The sequence below is a fragment of the Caretta caretta genome, chromosome 2 (genome assembly GCF_965140235.1).
Source record: "Caretta caretta isolate rCarCar2 chromosome 2, rCarCar1.hap1, whole genome shotgun sequence".
NCBI classification, from domain to species: Eukaryota; Metazoa; Chordata; order Testudines; family Cheloniidae; genus Caretta; species Caretta caretta.
The window spans coordinates 23,201,787-23,221,178 of NC_134207.1; the positions used below are offsets into that span (position 1 = coordinate 23,201,787).

The 19,392-nt window shown below is 42.8% G+C and overlaps 1 protein-coding gene across 2 annotated transcripts in view; it reads right to left on the bottom strand.

Moving 5' to 3' along the window:
- Positions 1–14,955, bottom strand: part of ZHX2 (zinc fingers and homeoboxes 2) — a 111,238-nt gene extending 96,283 nt beyond the window's left edge. For both annotated transcript variants that reach the window (XM_048841578.2, XM_048841579.2), the window contains exon 1: positions 14,692–14,955. The gene's annotated coding sequence lies outside the window, so the exon portion shown is untranslated. The remainder of the gene's footprint in view (positions 1–14,691) is intronic.
- Between the last annotated feature and the right edge of the window lie 4,437 nt (positions 14,956–19,392).

Here is a 19,392-nt window from a genome sequence, read left to right on the forward strand (position 1 = left end):
GTCATCTAACACAGTGGCTCTCAGTCTTTCCAGACTATTGTACCCCTTTCAGGAGTCTGATTTGTCTTGCATCCCCCAAGCTTCACCCTTAAAAACTACTTGCTTACAAAAATCAGACATAAAAATACAAAAGTGTCACAGCACACCAATACTGAAAATTTGCTTACTTTATCATTTTTACATTATTTCTATTACAATGGATTTTATATTGTACTTACACTTCAGTGTATTGTACATAGACCAATATAAACAAGTCATCGTCTGTACGAAATTTCAGACTGTACTGACTTTGCTAGTGCTTTTTATGCAGCCTGTTGTAAAACAAGGCAAATATCTAGAGGAGTTGATGTACCCTCTGGAAGACCTCTGTGTACCCCCAAGGGTACACGTACTCCTGGTTGAGAACCACTAACCTAACTGACTTCAGATGCTTTTTAACTGGCCTCCTATATTCATATTATAACTGCTTTATTTTACAACAAACATAATGAGATTCACTGATATGAATTTAGGGGTAGGGGGTTCATAAGTGTCCGGAAGGGTGTGTTATTAACCATGCACACTGCTGGTTTTTCAGTACTTTATAAGTGTACTGTTTTGCTTACAGATTTTAAAACGCAGCAAACCGCCAATGATGCTCAGGCAAGCCAAAAATGTATCTAGTTGGCATCAAAGAGACCCAACTGATTAGATCAAAAGGCAAGCGATGTTTCAGAATGAGTAGTCTGGACTTTGAAAAAGAGTCATAATGAACCATGTCAATGCACAGTCCCTTTTGCTCTGTTGTGCAGGCCAGCTGTAACATTCGAGCAGAAGAATGGTCTCCCAACTGATCTATGCCAGAAAGCTGGCGTGGGGGAGGTTTTTCAGAAGGAAGCTATTGCAGTGCCTAGCTGAATGAAACAAGTGGGATGCCAGCATAACATTACAGCATGAGGTAACTGCCTCCATCTAGAGATCCAAAAAGGAGGGGTGAGGGGGGAAGGGAGAGGAGAGGAAAGAAGTGGAATTCATCTCTCCAATGGTGTTAACAAAAACAGACTGATTTCCAAAACCACCTCATTACTGAGAAAAAGCATGACACCAACTGTGAACCAGTTGGACCAAATCTTACCTAGCAAAAGGCACTGCTGATACCCAGTCAATCTGTGAGAGTAAAGGATACATCAGATATAGGTATTTTAACAAACTGATATTATAAAACATCCATGATCACTTAGCAATTTATGTTTGCTACTGTGCTGTACACCCGTGGTCCCTAGGAAACTCTTAGAGAATCTTCCTACTCCAAAATCACATTCCTCCTACCACTTGTGCTTACAGGAGAACCTGTTTGCAGTAGAGTGCCTATGCCACAGAGGTTTTGATTCCAGACAGCAGTGGTATGGCCACACACTAGTCACATTATATACCTTTTCAGTCAAGAAGCAAATTTTACATTTCACTTAACAAAACAGGACAGAATCCATCAATTTTTGGAGGGGATCTGTTAGAATTCCAATTGCAGAACTCCAATAGAGAGGAAAGATGCCATTTCAGTGAGCCCTGATATTACTTCCATTTTATTTGGCCTTCTAGGACTCTACTTTGCTCGAACAAGTGGACACAAATAATGGTAAATGTATGGTGTGTGTTTTTTTTTTTTTAATTCCTTGTTGTCAGGAAACTGAAAGTCCAGTTCTTGGATGGGACATTAGTTTTGCAACCTGTCAAATGTGATTTTACAACTAGAATGCTCCTAGCTTAGAAATGTATCCTGTCCAAGGGATGAGAGACTATTGAGATGCAGCAGATTAGAGAGTACACATAAATACAGGCTTTAAAAAGGTACATAAAGTAAAGTGAAGACTCAGTTCAAGACAGTGACCGTGATGGACACAATAGAATAGACAGCAATTTTGGCTTTGGGAACCACGCAAAAGGCTTTAACCTGGACACACTGAGCATTGTACACCATCCTTGAAGGAGGACAATTTAGTCACGACTCCAATAACAGAGCTGCAGATGGAGGAAGTCCTGAACTCCCTAATCCTGAGACAAAGACATACCACTTGCAACTTTGTTTGTGATCTGCGTTTATCTCACATAAACCTGGAGCATCAAGGAAAAATAGGCTTAGACTTATACACAACTTTTTCTCCTCAAAGGATCACAAAGCTCTTTCACTCTCTGCCTCACAAAGACCTTTACTCACCACTGAAATGGAAAGTAAAAACTACCCAGTAGCTCACCGCAAAAGTTTAGGACAGTACATGAAACATCCGCCCGGAACTGCAGTGTGAATTTAGGCAGGCAGAATGCTAGTCACCCAAACTGTAATCGGATTGTGTCACAGAGTTGAAGGCCAGCAGGGACCACCTGCTCATCCATTCTGACCTCCTATCTCACAGGCCGCTAACACCTACTGCACATTAAGCCCAACCACGGAAAGTAGACCAATGTATGACAGCCCACAAGAGGCTAGACTATGATGTGCCACAGACAGAATAGGAGGGACGGAGGTGCACCTGTGCTTGACTGCCCTGCAACGGCAGGGAAATGATTAAGTGAGATATACCCAGATAATCTTTGCAAGTGACCTGCACCCACACACACTGCTGAGGAAGGTGACCCCTGCCCCCAAGGTCACAGCTAAGCTAGCCTGGAGGAAAAACTCCTTCCTGACCCCACATATGGCAATGAGTTAGACTCTGAGTATGTGAGCAAGAACCAGCCAGGCAAGCATCAGAGAGGGAGGGCTCAGTGCCACCTCAGAGCCCTGGCCCATTCTGTCCAATGTCCCTTCACCAGCTGTGGTCATGACGCTTCAAAGAAAGGAGAAACAAAACAAAACAAACCCAGAATACACTGAGTGCACATGTCCGTGTGTGTGGGTGGGGGAGGGAAGATTTCTTCCTGACCCCTGCAGGTGGCTGGCTGTAACCCTGAAGCATATACTTTTAGTAAGGTTGCCAACCCTCCAGGTTTAATTCCTGGAGACTCCAGGCCAAAGATTAATCTTTAATTAAAGATTATGTCATGTGATGAAATCTCCAGGACTACATCCAATCAAAATCGGCAGCCCTAGCTTTTAGGAACAAATGAGAGGAGGAGGGATAACTCAGTGGTTTGAGCATTGGCCTGCTAAACCCAGGGTTGGGAGTTCAATCCTTTCAGGGGGCCATTTAGGGATTTGGGGACTCGTCCTGCTTTGAGCAGGGGGTTGGACTAGATGACCTCCTGAGGTCCCTTCTAACCTTGATATTCTATGATAAAAACCAAAAATGAGCCTTAGGGCCGCTGAGCCCTGCTCAAGGGCCGCTACCATCACAAGCAACCCCATCATACAATCTGTCACTGTGGCAAACATCCCTAACCCTTACGGAGAGAGCCAGGTGTTTTCCAACACTGTGGTCAGTAAAGCCAGAATTTTCAAAAGAATTCTGTACCCACAATCAGGGCCAGATTTTCAAAAGAGCTCAGCTCCCATTTAGGCAACAAAACATTGGTCAGATTTTCAGAAATGGGAGCCAAGCTTGGTCCTTCTCTTCCCAGACTAGTAGAGACTCTGTGAAGGCAATGTGCTCACTCTGTAGAGGGAGACCAATGTCACATCACCCAGGAGCAGCCCCCACTCGCAAACTCATTGTCATGATACAGAGCACTTGAAAGCAGCGGCCGTGGGGGGAAATGGAAAGGATACTAGAAAGGCCTGCCAAGAAACTAAGACCTACAGGCAAGTCTCAACTCTTTGATCCTTCCAATGCCAGAAGAGGAAATTTAGGTGCCTGCCCATAGAGTTTTAGCAATAATGAGACAGTGCTCTTGTAAAGATGCAAGAGTTTGAAATAGAAAGAGTTCAGATTTCATGAGATTAATTTATACCCACAAGACAGTGCTGTGATCTTCTGGTATTTGAGAAGAGATGGGATGGAGTGAAGATCTTTTGTATGGTTTGGCACAAGATCGCTTGTGACATTCCTTCTCCACCTACTTGGAGATACCATGAATATCTCACATTTGGCTGCATCATCTGGATTAAGGGTGCTCTCAATCAAAATGGAGATAAAGAAGGACTATCACCAATGAGTGGGATGACAACTGTCCTGAAGAGCAGATTCTACTCTCCAAGTTAGTCGACAGCCACACACCTTCAGTTAGTCCGTCCCAAGAGGCAAATCTCTACAGCATGGCAGGCATGAAAAGCTTCTGGAATAAAATAACTTTTGAGAAAGGCAAAGGTCTCAAATGGGTAACAGAACGCAAGGGGATTTGAGGGTGCTTCAAATACCTGTATACTCGAAAGCAAAAGAGTTTAGAGAGTAGATGGGTTTTCCTAACCTTCTAAGATCTGGGGTTTGGAATCTGCACTTGTCTTGCGCCAAACAATGAGAGCACAACCGCCTGCCAACCCCATAATGCCCCTTTGCTGGTAACTGCAATTGGGATCATCTGTTTTCAAAGGCAAATGAAAGAAATCCCAGACTCAGCAGGTAAAGGAGGAAGAGCTCCCAATAAATATTGTGTTTGATAACATAAAGGGTGCTTGCACTTTTTAAGTCTGAATGGATATTTTGTTCCCAACTTGGCATCTTAAGCAAAACAGCTTCCTTTATTTGCTCTCTCTTCACCTCCATCCCAAACAATCCCCTTTAAGAAAAGTTCACAATCTGTTCCTCTGGTAAGCCAGTCTATGCTAGATAGAGTGGGCAGGAAAATATTGTTTTAAGATAAAAATTTCCTCAGGCTTCTCAAGTGGATAGTGCCACTACATGGAGGATTCCCTCAAACCTGTTTATTGGTAAGAAAAGTTAATGCTTTTTTCCCCCAAGACATTTGATCACCTGTACTCCTAAAAGAAGAAAATAATTGAATCCTTTAAAAACAAGGGAATGGGTGAGTACAATGGGACGTCTCTTCTCTAATAGACTGGCTGTACTGTTTCAGGGTGTGAATACTGTAGAAGTTCAAGATTGCTTTCTCAATGAACTTTACAGAGGACAAACAGTTCACGAATGAGGTTGGGGATAATGAAATCTAGGACAGTGCTGAGTCACAACACAATCCTGTCCTTCCCCCAAATGGCATTAGCCTCCTCTCGCAAACTGAGGAGAATGATCTACATGGGAATTCAGATTATTCCAAAGGGACAGACCTCTCCGCTCCCCACTGTGGCAATCTAGTACCTTCCATCCAAAGATGACCCAGTGCTTTACAGTGAATGAACCTCACAATACCCCAGTGAGATAAGCATGATCATCCTTATTTTACAAAAAGGGAAGACAAAGAGAAGCCTAAGGCCTCATCTTCAAAGATGTTCAGTCCTTGCACCTTCCTTACTGTCGCTGAGTGTTTCTGGTGCTCAGCACTTCTGAAATCAGTTCCTAGGATACTTGCCCAGCGCTACACAGCAAGAACGTGCAATCAGGAACCAAACCCAGACTCCACTCCCAATCTGTGCTTTAATCACTAGATCATGATCCCTTCCTATTTTGTTTTAGAACTGAGCTAGGAGATAGCAGCAACATAAACGTAGCATACTAGAATGGATACTAATGGAATGGTTAGTGTGGCCTGGGCCCATCAGTAAGGACATGAACCAAGCAGTACAGCATCAATGACTACATTTGACCCAGGACATGGAGGGCTGTTAGTCAGCCTGCTGCAAGCCATCCAAAGCAGTAAGACTGAAGGTGATGACAATCGGCAAGGAGGTGTATCCTTTATAGCAGTCTGCTACTATCAAAAGCTTTCAATGGAAGGGAGCCAACTATTAAAACAACATCCTTTCTTCTGAATTACAGGAAACAAATTAGATTTGACCTAGTATCACTCTGCTCCAAAAGAGTGAATTGCAATTTTTTTTTTTGAGAAACGCAGCGGGTTTACTTAGCTTTAACCAGAGGTGAAAGTAAGCCGGTACGGCGTATCAGCAAGAGCTGGTACACAGCTGACCGTAGCAGCAGGGGGCAGCTTCCCCAGGCAGGCGATTTAAAGGGCCCAAGGCTCCTGGCAGCTGCCAGAGCCCCGCTGCTGGAGCCCTGGGGTAGCAGTGGCAGCCAGGAGCTTCCGGGGCTCCAGCAGCGATTTAAAAGGCCTGGGACTCCACTGTGGTAGTGGCGGCTGGTGCCCTGGGCCCTTTAAATTGCTACCAGAGCCCCACTGCCAGAGCCCCGGGGTAGCAATGGCAGCCCAGGGCTCCGGCGGTGATTCAAAGTGTCCGGGGATTTAAAGGCCCGCCTCTTCCAGTTGAGGCCCGGCTCCTTCTGGTTGAGGCCCGGCCCCCTGCTCAGGACTCCGGTATACCGATAAGTCCTTTAGGTTTCTTTCACCCCTGGCTTTAACCAGCAAGATCATGATCCCTTCTCTCTCTGATAACTTGATATTTCGTAAGTTTCAGGGAAGCCATATCAAAACGTGAAAGAACATTAGCAATACAATTTGCACCATCGGTGCACTCTCAGCATATCCGTGGAGACGAGATGAGAAAAATTCCTTGCAGTAACTTACAGCTAGTACTAAACAGTAGGCAGGAGGAATTCAACAACACGGTTCTGCTTTGGTGGTGAAAAAAATCATGTCAAACAACATTGCAGGTGAAACTATTCAGACTTCGTTTACTGAGAGATAATCACCAGCCTTCAGTGAGGCAGATGCTGAGTGGAAACTGAAGGTGTTCAAAACCTTGTGGGATTAGTCCCTACAGCTCCTAACCATGGAGTCTTTGAAATACAGAACACAGACTATCTCAAACTTGAGATGAAACTTTCTACTCTTTGGCTTTTATCTTATATATATATAAAAAAGGAGCAAGAAGCTCCAGCTTCTAACATCTTACTGAAGTGTAATATTATGTAACAAACTAACAAGCATGAAATATAAGTTTAGGGATAAGGAGGGGGGAAAAAATCCCAGAAAGCTCGGAGAGCAGGGAAAAAGAACACCTATGTCAAAAGGTCCATGGGCTTTTTTCTTCAGCATTGTATCAAACCCCTTCCATGCTGTCTACAGAGTTAACTGCTAGCTCTTTTCTTTTGTAGGGTTTTGTTTTTTTCTTTTTTTCTTTTTAAAAAGAAACAATTAAATACAAAGATTCTGTTTAAAAAGGCAGGAATCACATTTTTCACATGACAACTTCTGTCATAAGAGATGTACCAGAAACTATTTCTTTCATCTTCCCTACACCAGTCTAGACAGTAGGTTAACTAACTCCTAAAAAGCAGTGTAAAGTAACCTTAAGCTTCCTTATTTCTGATCATTCACTTAGGCAGGTCAGAAAAGCTCTCAGAATCTGTTTTACTGTTCAAAGCTCAAATGAGTAAAAACAGTTTCAGCATTTACTGACCAATAGTATGGTAAAAACAGACAACTAAGAGAGGATCTGAAATCTACAGTTAACTGGAGGGTGCAAATAATAAACAGAAATTATTTAGGATGGTAAAGGGGGTAAAACTAGGACTAATAGGCACAAATTAAGAAAGGAAAATGGAGTCCAAATATCAGGAAAAATTTCCTGGCAGCAAGAAAGATATATTAGGGTGTGGAACAGCCACCCAAGCAGATCCCTAAGATATTTAAAACTAGCCTGGACAAACCACTGGGAAATTCTTAGATGCACAGAATTTAAGTTGAGATGGGACCAGTAGATCATCTAATCCAGGGGTTCTCAAACTTCATAGCACCGTGACCCCCTTCTGACAACAAAAATTACTACAGGAACCCAGAAAGGGGGGACTGAAGCCTGAGCAAAGCCCAAGGCCCAGCCCAGGCCGGGGGCCTGTAACCTAGCCCAGCCCCAGCAACTCTAAGCCAGCCCTGGCGACCCCATTAAAATTGGATCGCGACCCACTTTGGGGTCCCGACCCACAGTTTGAGAATTGCTGAATCTGATCTCCTGTATATCAGAAGCCATTAAATTTCACCCAGTTACTCTATATTGAGCACAACAACTTGTTTGGCTAAACCATAACTTCCAGAAAGGCACCCAGTCTTGATCTGAAGAGACCAAGAAATGGAGAGATATACTGTAGCAAACAGCTCTGCTCTGGCATGTCTTCGGCCAGGTCTTCACTACAAATTTTTGCTGGCATAGACATGTTGGTCGGGGTATGATGAGGTGTGATTTGTGACCGACGCAGCTGTGCCAGCAAAAGCCCCTAATGCAAATGCACTTGCACCAGCAAAACTGCTCTTTTGCAGACGTCACTTATTTCACTGACAGGGTTGGAAGACACTATGCCAGCAAAAGTGCAGTTTTGCTGGTGTCAGCCGTGCGCACACTAGAAGTGCTTTGCCAGCGTAGCGCACCAGTATGTCTATATTGGCAAAGCGCTCCTACTGTAGACCTGGCCTTCGAATGTCTTTTCTTCCATATCTACGAACAACAGGATCCTGCAGCACACAGGGCTCTCCAGTGTTCTGACGCTCTCTTTTTAATAAGAGTCACAGCTCGTGCAGCTTTCACACCATCAGGGAAGCCTGACTGGGTGGCATGGTTGTTCCGTTTTCCTCTAGTGGAACATTCCACTATGGATTGAGGGGAGCAAGAGAGCCCAAAATACATGTGGAATATTAACCAAGGTCTTTATAAACAAAAGTCTGGAAAATAAACATACATTCATCCAAATTATGGGGCTAGAATTCAATCAAGGAATTCTCATGGGGTATGTAGTCATCAGAATTCTGGTTGCATAGCCTTGTACTTTTAACAGGGTGAAACACATTTGTGTTAAGGAGGTTCCTGGAATTTTCTATTTATCATCCATGCTCTTACCCCAGGATGTATGTGAGGCATAGATCTTTCAGCAGGCCCTCAACAGAATTTCACCCAGTGCACTGTTTTTAACGGTACACAATACATAGATCTGCTTCCTCACAATTTGCTTCCAGTCCCCTCCTCAACATTCCTTGCCCAGTCGAGCTCCCTGCTGGCTCCTGCTACTGTGTTCCCACTGCCAAATATGAAAATACCCACTGGCTCCTGGATGGCTGAATGGCAGCAGTAGCATAGGTCTGTCCTGGCTCAACACCTTAATTTCGTAACACAGAGATGTGGCCTCACAAGAGTGAATTTCAAGATCCTTTCAGCATTAGTTGCAGTGTGTTTAACATTGTAATGCATGTATTCGTCTATTAGAATGCATGTCTTCAAAGGTACTTCTTATGTAGGGTTGGAAGGATTAAAATTTTTATTGGTAAGTATTTTTATGGTAAATGTTGATTTGATTTGACTGTACACACATTGATGAAAAAATATTTCCATCGATAATAGAAATTTATAGATGGGTGAATTAAGAAAGCTGCTGCCTGAGAACTTACCAAAGTACTTATCCGTAATTCAAGCTCTAGTATGTTTTGACACGAAGTTGATACTTCGTGTTTTATTGGTTATACAGCTTTAACTTTTTGAATTGTAACAGCTACTTCATTAAATAAATTGTCTGACATGCCCCAAATTTCCTGCAACTGAAAATTTAGATCAACCAAAAAATACTTAAAACTCATAATTTTGTACAACTGTGAAAATTTAAATACCATATATACTTGTTCATAAGCTGAATATTTTTGGTAAAAATGTGACGCATCAAAGAGCGGGGGTTGGCTTACAAAGGGGTCTACTCCAAAATCTGATGGATTTTAAAAACTCTATGAAATCACTGAATTGAATATCTAATACACTGTCGTTTTGTTTACTTCGAGCATCTGCAGGCATGGAGCTCCTCAATTCCCTGTGGCCGCGGTTCGCCATTCTCAGCCAATGGGAGCTGCGGGAAGTGGCTTTCCACAAGAACTGAAACAACTTTACTTACTTTAGCGAGTGGCACCATGGCCCCGTGTGCCAGGCTGCAAAGCCACCGACTCAAGTAAGTGAAGTGCTTTCAGTCTGTGTGCAAACCTGCATTGGTAATAAAGCAAAACAAAACTGTTTCCCCCTTGCCTCCACAAATTTGGGCTGTAGTCTTGTGCCTACTTTACCTATACTGTACATTAATCCAGCCCTGGCCTCTCCAACACTGAATGTGTGAAATCACACTACACAGTGTCTTTCTCTGCAATACTACAGCATTCATGGCTTGTCCATGCTTGAAATCCTACAGTGGCACACACAGCTGCCGCAGCACTTCAGCGTTCTCCCATCAGTATAAGTAATCTATCTCACCAAAAAGCAGTAGCTAGGTTGACAGAAGAATTTTTCCATCGATCTAGCGCTGTCTATCCCAGGGGTTAGAGTGGCTTAACTTCATTGCTCGGGGGTGTTGATTTTTCACACCCCGAGTGACGTAGCTGGACTGACTTAACTTTTTAGTACTTTAGGCAAGCTTTACTTTAGGCCAGGCCAGGAATCAAGTGTTGCCAACTCTCAGGATTTTATCACTAGTCTCAGTATTTGGCATGAGACGTAAATCTCAGTTTTCACATAAAGAAAGTTTCTAATCCTTGTGGCTATAGAGAATAGGTTAAAAACATGAACCGTAGAGGCTCAAAAATGACAAGGTATGTATAAAGAACTCAAAATATATTGTTCTTAAAAATCTCATGATTTTTAAGTCAATGTCATGATGTTTTGGGGCCGGATTAATGATTTTTGAATGACTGAGGTTAGTAGTGCTAATACTGCTTTCTTTTGAATGGTGCAAATACCCTCTTCATTTCAGCCAGGCTTTGCTACATATTAAGGCCGGTGGAAATAGAATGCGGTGTCCATAAAAGCTGTTGCACATGAAGAATGTTTTCAGTGCAGATCTGGGAGTCAAGAGGGTCTTTATAGCTTAAAGTGTATTTTTGCACCAAAACTAATATGTGCTGGGTAACAAGCAGATGTGTAATAAATTTCAGAATGATATATTTTTATATGGTTTATAAAATAAACCAACAAAACAAACATGAATTACAGCTGACGTGACACCCATAAACATATCTGCACACCACGCAGTGAGTTACTTTGGTAGGTTTAAATTCAAATCTTATGTGTTATTCTTGTGTTTCGTTTTATTACTTATTTTAAAGTGTACATATGCTACCACCAGAAAGGTTCACAAATTAGGGCAAAACACTATTAGTCAAGTGATTAGAAGAAGAAATTCCTTTTTAAAAGCCAAAAATCTAGATCACACTGTTTTCATTGAAAAGTTAAACTTAATTTTCCTATTATCTACAAGACATCCCCTCAATTGTGAGGGGATCTGGTTTTACAGTGATACTGCCGTAAATTATACACAACATATTATTTTATTTATTGTCAGTAGCCCTTTTTATTCCTCAAACTCAGTGGACATGATGAACAGTAATTTGGGCCAGGATAAAAACAAAAACAAACTACACCACAAACAGACCCAAAACATTAACTGTGCTGCAGCTAAGATACTCTGCAAGACCATCCAAGAACAGGGGGAGTAAAAAGTGAAGTCATGATACATGCAAATACTGTGATGTCATTTCTGGCCTTAAAATCAACATTCTGTACAGGGACAAGCAGATCCAGGCCTGGTCAACAGCAATCAGATACTTTGGGGATTCAGAAAAGAAAAAGAAAAAGAAAAAAAGGATACCTTTTTTACACTCAAGTGCTGTCTCTCTTATAAAGTTTCACCAGCAAAAAGAACAGATGTGATGGTACTAACGTCTAGTACTAGGGCCAGCATATTAATTTTATACATGCTGATTAGAGATCATATATTTATCATAACTTGGAGAAGAGGACTTCTGGAACTTGAGAGGAATTATTTATCCAAGAATGAGCTACTTTCAAACACTTTCAACTGGCAACCTATCCGGAGAAAACCTGAGAGAGTTTCTGCTCTTTATGTGGAGGAGCAGGTGGGAACTTAGCTTTAATTTTAGGCATGAGTTGTCATATTGACATCAATTGGACTATTAACATGCTCAAATTAAGCATGTGCTTAAGTGCTTCCCTAGATTGGGACCATAAGGGGCACAGAGAGGAGATGACAAGTGAAATCTTCCACCCATATATGGTAGAGGTTTTGGAAAGAATGAATAGGTTAAAGGTGTAGAATGAGAATAAAGGCTGGTGCTAAAACTTTAAAAGGCTTCTTAGCATTTAAATTTTCAACTATCATACTGTGCAGTACGTTGCTTTCTTTGATGGGGAAATTAATACATAAAGTTATGAATTTAAGTGGTTTTACAGGGTTGTTAGTGCCTCATACCTGAGACTGACCACATGCTTAACCCATAGCACTGAGAGTAACAAATAAAGGCAGAGCATTAACAAGCAAGAGGCAAACTACTTGTATGTAAACCAAAAAATGAAACAGAGATCAGAGATTTCAGAGCAGCAGCCGTGTTAGTCTGTATTCGCAAAAAGAAAAGGAGTACTTGTGGCACCTTAGAGACTAACCAATTTATTTGATGCATCTGATGAAGTGAGCTGTAGCTCACGAAAGCTTATGCTCAAATAAATTGGTTAGTCTCTAAGGTGCCACAAGTACTCCTTTTCCTTTTTAGAGATCAGAGAGTGCTTACACAACCAGAATATTTCTTTTTAAAAAGGGAGTTCAGGTAGGTGTCATTTTTAATGTGTTACGCCCTGATTCAGGAAATTAGTTGAGGCTTCATGTTCTTGAAGTTAAGCACATGCTGAAGTATCTTCCTGAACTGGGGCCCTGATATCTGCACAGTCAAATGGCAGCTGGGGGAAGAAATCACACTATGGTTGCTTGTATTCTCATATTTAAAACAAACAAAAAAAACAAGTAGTATTCCACTGGTGACCAAGCACTTATGAGGGCTTCATAACTCCCTGGTGTTGTTAAATATGCCATTTTACAAGATATATATTCTTGTTGGTAGTCATCTGATGCTTTGTGGCATTGCTGCCTTGGGACAGAAATGTAATGAGATGATGAAACACAGAGATCGTCTAAATGTAAAGTTACCTTTTGGTTTAATACCTCCTGCTTAGCTCTCCTTCCCCAGTTCTTTAGTATCTTCCCCCACCCCTTTATACTTCAAATTTTAACAGAAGTTTTGTTTATTTTGTTCTTCTCTTTTGGCAGGCCTCCTGCAATCCTCTACAACTCCAATCGTTTGCAAACAGCATCTGCACTGACAAGATCAGGAACTTTCATTCAAAAAAGTTACCAGAGAAGCCCCATTTAAAAAGGTAAGGAAAGCTTATGCTCAAATAAATGTGTTAGTCTCTAAGGTGCCACAAGTACTCCTTTTCTTTTTGCGAATACAGACTAACACGGCTGCTACTCTGAAACCTGTCATTTAAAAAGCTGGCATTGCGGAAGGCTGGATTCCCACAGTAAAAGCAAACAAAAGGCAATCAGGAAACAGTTGAGGGCAGAGACCCCCACATGTCTTTGAAGTCAATCAATCAGGTGGAACTCCTCAGCAAATCACAACTTCACTTCCTGAGAACCAAGTTTTAATCCTATCAACACGGGGGGGGGGGCGAGAGAATCTGTCTCTCTTCCTCTCTCCCCCTAGTCTCAGCCAAGACAGAAAAGAACAAAAATCACCGATGTAATGCTTTATAAAAATCAAAAACTCTGCCAGGATTCTGGAAGACTCTTCCCAAAAGTGGTCGGAAGAAGCCAAGAGACAAGTTTAACTAAGATTTCTAAGTTTACTAACGTTGTCTTTGAAAAGCAAGTTGCAACAAAAGAACTGAAAACACCACCACCAGCAACGAGGAATTAACCTCTGATGGGATGGTTTAAAGCACCAGCCACTGAGAGAGACTTTTTTTTTCTTAAAAGGAGGAAAGATGGATGCACTAAAAAGAGAAGAGCAACTCCGTTTGGAGGATGATCAGTGTCGTGGCAAGTTTTCTGTGGGGGTAGTGTGTTGGGGCGGGGGTGTCAACCTCTACCCACCTCGGGGCCGGGGATAGAAACACTCTAGCTCATGATTGTAACACAATATCTCAGCAGCTGCTTCTCTCTCTCCCCTCTTATCTGCAGTTACCAGGAGCTGTTAGAATTTAAAGGGGCTGCGCCCCAGCGCGTCATGATGCCTGCCACCACGTTAAGGACAAATCGTCACTGGGAAAGAATACCCCCCCCCCCATCTCTGCCAACTCAGAGGCGTGGGGCGGCGAGCGGTGCAAACGCTACGCGTTCCAGCAGGAGCCGGGGGACCTGCCCCTCCCCCCCCCCCCCAGTTGGGCACCCAGATCCTTGGATTTATTTGGCTTTAAACCAGAGGGAGCTTTTAAAAGGAAGCAATACCAAAAAAAAAAAAAAAAAAAAAAAAACCACAACTCCCTGCTCGCCTCTACGTAACGCCCTGTCGAAAGCGGACGCCATATTTTGTGTTGCTGATGTCGACAGACACAGGGAAACGTAGACATGTTTTTTTTCCTTCTCCCTCCTCCTCTTCTCTGCCCCATTCACCGAAACTTGCATGGGGGGGGCGGATACGTTTAAACAAAATCAGATTCCCCCCCCCCCCCCAGCCTGCAGCTTCTCTCCCTGCTGTAATCCCCCCCTCCTCCTTCCCAGCTGAAGTTCCCTTCACAAGCCCGTTTCCGAAGGCGCTAGTCGGGGAGGAAAAGTTGGGTCCGAGTGGCTGGCGACCGGCTGCGCTGCGCTGGGCTCAGGCGAGGAGCAGGAGCGCTCGCAAGTGCATGTGGGCAGCGAGGTTCCCGGGTTCGAGGGAGCCCTCGGCACTTCCCCTGGCGGGTCGGGGTTTCTTGCAAGCGGGGGGGGAAGGGGAAGGAGGGGGGGGGGAGTTTCTTACCTGCGCCCAGGGCTTTAGGCGGCGGCGGCGGCACGAACTTTCCCCCAGTGGAAGGGCTCTGCCTGTCGCCACGCTGGGGAACGTGGGAGCCGGCTGGGGAGCCTGGGCAAAGCCCCCCTCACCGCCACCACCCCCCCCCGCAGCACAAACACTGGCAAAAAAATAAAATTAAATTAAAAAAAAAAATCCTTCGATCAGTGGGGATCTACGCCAAAACCCACATGATCTCTGACGTCAGCATGCGTATTTGCATACGATACCACCGGCGGCTCTTCCACCGGGGTCCCTTTATTTGGGAGAAAGTTAGAAACTGAAATTGACCCAGGCGCCTTTAAGAGACTCATTATAAAAAAAATTCCTCCCCCTCCGCGATCCATCCACGTGTGTCTGTGTGTCGGAGGGGGGGGAGTTCTCTCCCTTTTGGGTAACTTAAAAGTCTATCGCTACCGCCAGTTTTTTTATATTATTATTTAGCTAGGAGTTGGCAGGGCCGGGAGAAAGATCATTGGATATGCCAAAAACTGCATCTACCTGGATCCTGCTGATGTTGTACCCAAGACCCCAATCGATCCCACTGAAATAGAAAACAAGGCTAACCACTCCCACTGTCTCTTCCCTACCCCCTAGAAAATACCCCAGCCCCTCCAACACATTCCCATGCAACTGCCCCTCCCTATCCGCTTCTGGCATCTGGATCCTACTCATTCCCCCCCCCCCCCGCGCCCCAAATGGTAACGCTTCATGAAGAACAAGTGTAAACGCTCCTCTTACACCAAAAAGACCCCAATGCGTCCCACAGCGCCAGCGGCATAAATACACGGACGTGGGCCCAGAACAGGGCTCTGTCAGTTTTTGGTCCTAGTCCCCCCCAGATGCGACCTCCTAAAAAGCGAGCAAGCAGTAGCTGTTCCTGCTGCACCTTGACTATCCAGCCCATGATGATCCACACCTCAAATCTGGCATCTGGATCCCGCTGTGTTTTTGGCCACAAACACAGAAACTGTACTATGGGAACACAGAATAAGCTATGATTCTACCATTCTCCCCCGAGAACCCCCCTGGTCCCATCACATCCTCCTAACAGAGAGATGCAAACAATCTAATTTGACACCTGAATCTTGCTGGATTCAGCTGATGTTTGGCTGCATACCTCACACCCAGTTTTCCTGTGTAAACGTAGTTCAGGTAGACAGTGGCATTTTGCGGCATGGGGTCAAAAACTGTAAGGATCCAGTCTTGGGGGGCGGAATGGATCTGCTATTAGCAGCCCTCTTGTTCCAGGATGCACGGTGGGTGGGTGTTTTGCTCTTTGTTTAGGCATTATAAGGGGGGGGGGTCAAGGCCAAAATTGGCACGACCCAGCGTTTAACAGCACTGTTGGAGGAGTGCATCGGGACCGGGTGTTTTGGGGAGCAGTAGGAGCGGCTCGATTCAGTCTCTATTATGATGGTACAATTTGAGGTCTTGGGTACAAAGAAAAGGCAGGATCCAGGTTTTACACAGCCCCCTTCCGGACGCTCTTCTCTAGTGAGGTTTGAAGGGGGCAGTGTCCGAAAATCCCAAGGCGAGACCCATTTGCTTTAAAAGTTCAAGGTGTCACTGATGAGCTCGGCAAACTGTTGATCCCGACCACGTGTAGCAGCCAGAGAAGCCGGTGAGAACAAGGAAAGAGGCGGCATGCTAAACAGCCTGTGCTCCTCGTTTACCCAGTGTTCAGATCTGCCTGAATTCTGTCTGTTGGTGAAACAAAACAGATCTGTGAGGAGGCAGGAATGACAGTCCTGGCCTTTTCAGGCTGTGACTATGTGCATCTTGTGTATCAGCTGAAAACAAAGTTCCAATCACTGTTTACATTGTAAGGGCATTGATGAAACTTCTTCCTTATATAACTAGCTCGTTTAGAATCAGGTCAGGCTACCTGGGGAAGTAGGAGGTTTTTTTTCCTCCTTCATGCTCTACTTCTAATGTAGCTTTTTAAACCTTTTGTATTTTTTTAAAGACTTCAGATCACTCTTGTTTATTGTTTTCTCAAAAATACTGTTTCTCAGTTAATGCCTGAAATTCCCATTCATCTCCTGTAAACAGAGGGATCCTTTCACCCTTTAAAATTAAGATTTAATGTCTTTTTGGCTTTAACCTACAAGGATGTAGTGAGATAGGTTGCACGCTATTTTCTATTTACTTAAATTCATTTAAAATTCATATGTACTGATTGCATCTGAGTTCTAAATACCAGCCATTTATAGCAATCACAGGCTAATATGACTTGTGAGAAGCATGCTATCCTCTGAATGGCAGGGACATGTTATCTATTCTAAATTCATATTTTAATTGTGTATATAGAACTCTCCAAAAACCTGGAATCTGGACTTGGCTTTAGAACCACCCCTGAAGTTTTCAAATTGGTTTCATGTTAATAGTATTGTGGGGTGCATAGTTAGACCCCACCTTGCACCTTTGAAACCAGCTATATAATCTTGTTTATTGAACATTTTGTTTTTTCTGTCTAGAATGGGGGATTGCAAGATGCTTGCATTCGAATGTTTGAAGAAAAGCACCACGTTATTGTAACTGAATAATCATCTAAGAAGGTAAATATGTTAAAGTGATGTCAGAAGACTTTTTTACAGGGGCACACTCAACTGAGTAGGTGTGTTTTTGACTGCCTGGTTAAGCTTAATATCTGTGAGTGTTGATACCAAAATTGATTTCTGCCTTTCTCTTCTGTGGTTCCAACTGAGGTTTATGCTTACCTTTTCATGCTCTAGATTTAGGTAATAGGGGTGGATAGACATACACACTCTCCACTTATATTGAAGGCACAAAAGATTACTATTGAAAATAGCTGAAAGTTTCCAAATTTTGAGTTATTTTTGGTCAAATGTTTTTATTGACAGTTTTGATTTATTAAAAAAAACCTTCAACTCAATATTTGCAAATTGTGGGTCTGGGGGTGGGGTGGAAGATCCTAGTGAGGGGCAGGTTGACCAGCTACAGAGCCAGTTCAGAATTTTTAGATTTCTGACAAAGGGATGAACTTTCAAACAATTTTTTTTAAAATCATCTCTGATGACTGCCCTCATGTCCATAATTTGTAAAATGAAAAGAAACAAAAGCCACAATGTTTTGGTGCATCTGTGTGTTTGTGTTTCTAAAAGAGCAGATGAACAAAAAAGGTAAAAATCCACCTGCTTTTGAAATGTTCTGATTTTCATTTATATTACAGCCCCTTTAAAGGGTTCTGGCAGTGCAAAGAGACCTGTGGATAGGCGTAAATGTCATTTGTATCCATTTAGAGTCACCTTTACAAAGTGTAAATAAACATAGATGTAAATGAAAATCAAGCCTAAAAAGTATCCTAAACATTTAAAGGGCCAATTCTACCCTTGGGTCCTTAAAGTCATATAGCAAAGACTGTATAACTTGTACCAACAATGGCTTCTGCAGTAAACTATCTGTTGGGATTTGTTTGTCCTCCAAAAATATGTATTCCATCAAAAAAGGTTAGTGATCTTCTATCACATAAATGAGCCACAATTTGATCAAAAATTGGAGAATTTGGTCTTATGCAAAAATTATTTGTGTCCTGCCATTTGATATGAACAAATTGGGAGCAAACTGCTCTCAAGAAATTTATTTCAATCTCCTGTTGGAATAACGGGTATTGCTAATACTCAGCAGATGCACAACTTCTGTCATTGTCAGTCTGGTCACATGATTTTGCACATTTCAGTTAATTCACTCATCCCCACAAGCTCTATTTTGCCTTTGGATATCATGTTGATTTGTGACTTTGGTTTATAAGCCCAATCAGTGGCCTAACTGCTCCATATGTAGCCTTTAAAATATATATATCTATGACAGATATATGAATACTCTTCTTAACTTTCAATAGATAATAATCACTTATAATTAATACAACTTTAAAACTGTGTTTAATGGATTGATGGCAATGTAACAGAGCGGGAATTGCCTATACATTGTGTGAAAGGGTAAGTTGCAACATTCCATTGTGTGGGACCTGGTTCTCAATGGATAAAAAAACAAAAGCCATGTTGATTACATAGCACAAAACACACATGCACTGCTTCCCACGACAGTGAGAGCAGAGATCCCTCTTGTTTTAATTATTATGGCTTCTTATTTTCTTATGATCAGGGTGTCTAGATAATATGATGATTTGAGCTCCACACCTAAAACTGCCAGCCCTGCTGTAAAGTGGGTAAAGTGACACCATCCCACATTGCTGAATTATTTGGATTTTTTTGCTTATGGCCAGGAATAGGATATGATGAGGGCATTCTTTGGTGTCACATATTGTAGATCATCTTTGGACCTTACAGTTTCATTCAACAATTATTTATTCTTCATATAGAACACTAATCAGAGTTAATGTGCTAGGTCTACTAGAGAATTGACTAGGAAGTCTGTTCTGAGTTGAAGGAGACACGTGGTTTGCACAGAAATGCTTCAGTTCAACTCCACACATGACTATATTTTGCATAAGCATGGTAGGGGAATCCTGACCACAGCTTAAAATAAAATAAAAGTCAGCTTGTGACTTAAGTTTTGCCCTCAGTGAGGCAGAGATCCACCTGCTTTTTATATCTTCTTTTGAAGAAAGGTCAGTCCTTAAGAGCATATAAAGACTATAATAAGTAGTGGAGCTCCTGTGGATCGTAACAGGAGGTTCACACACAG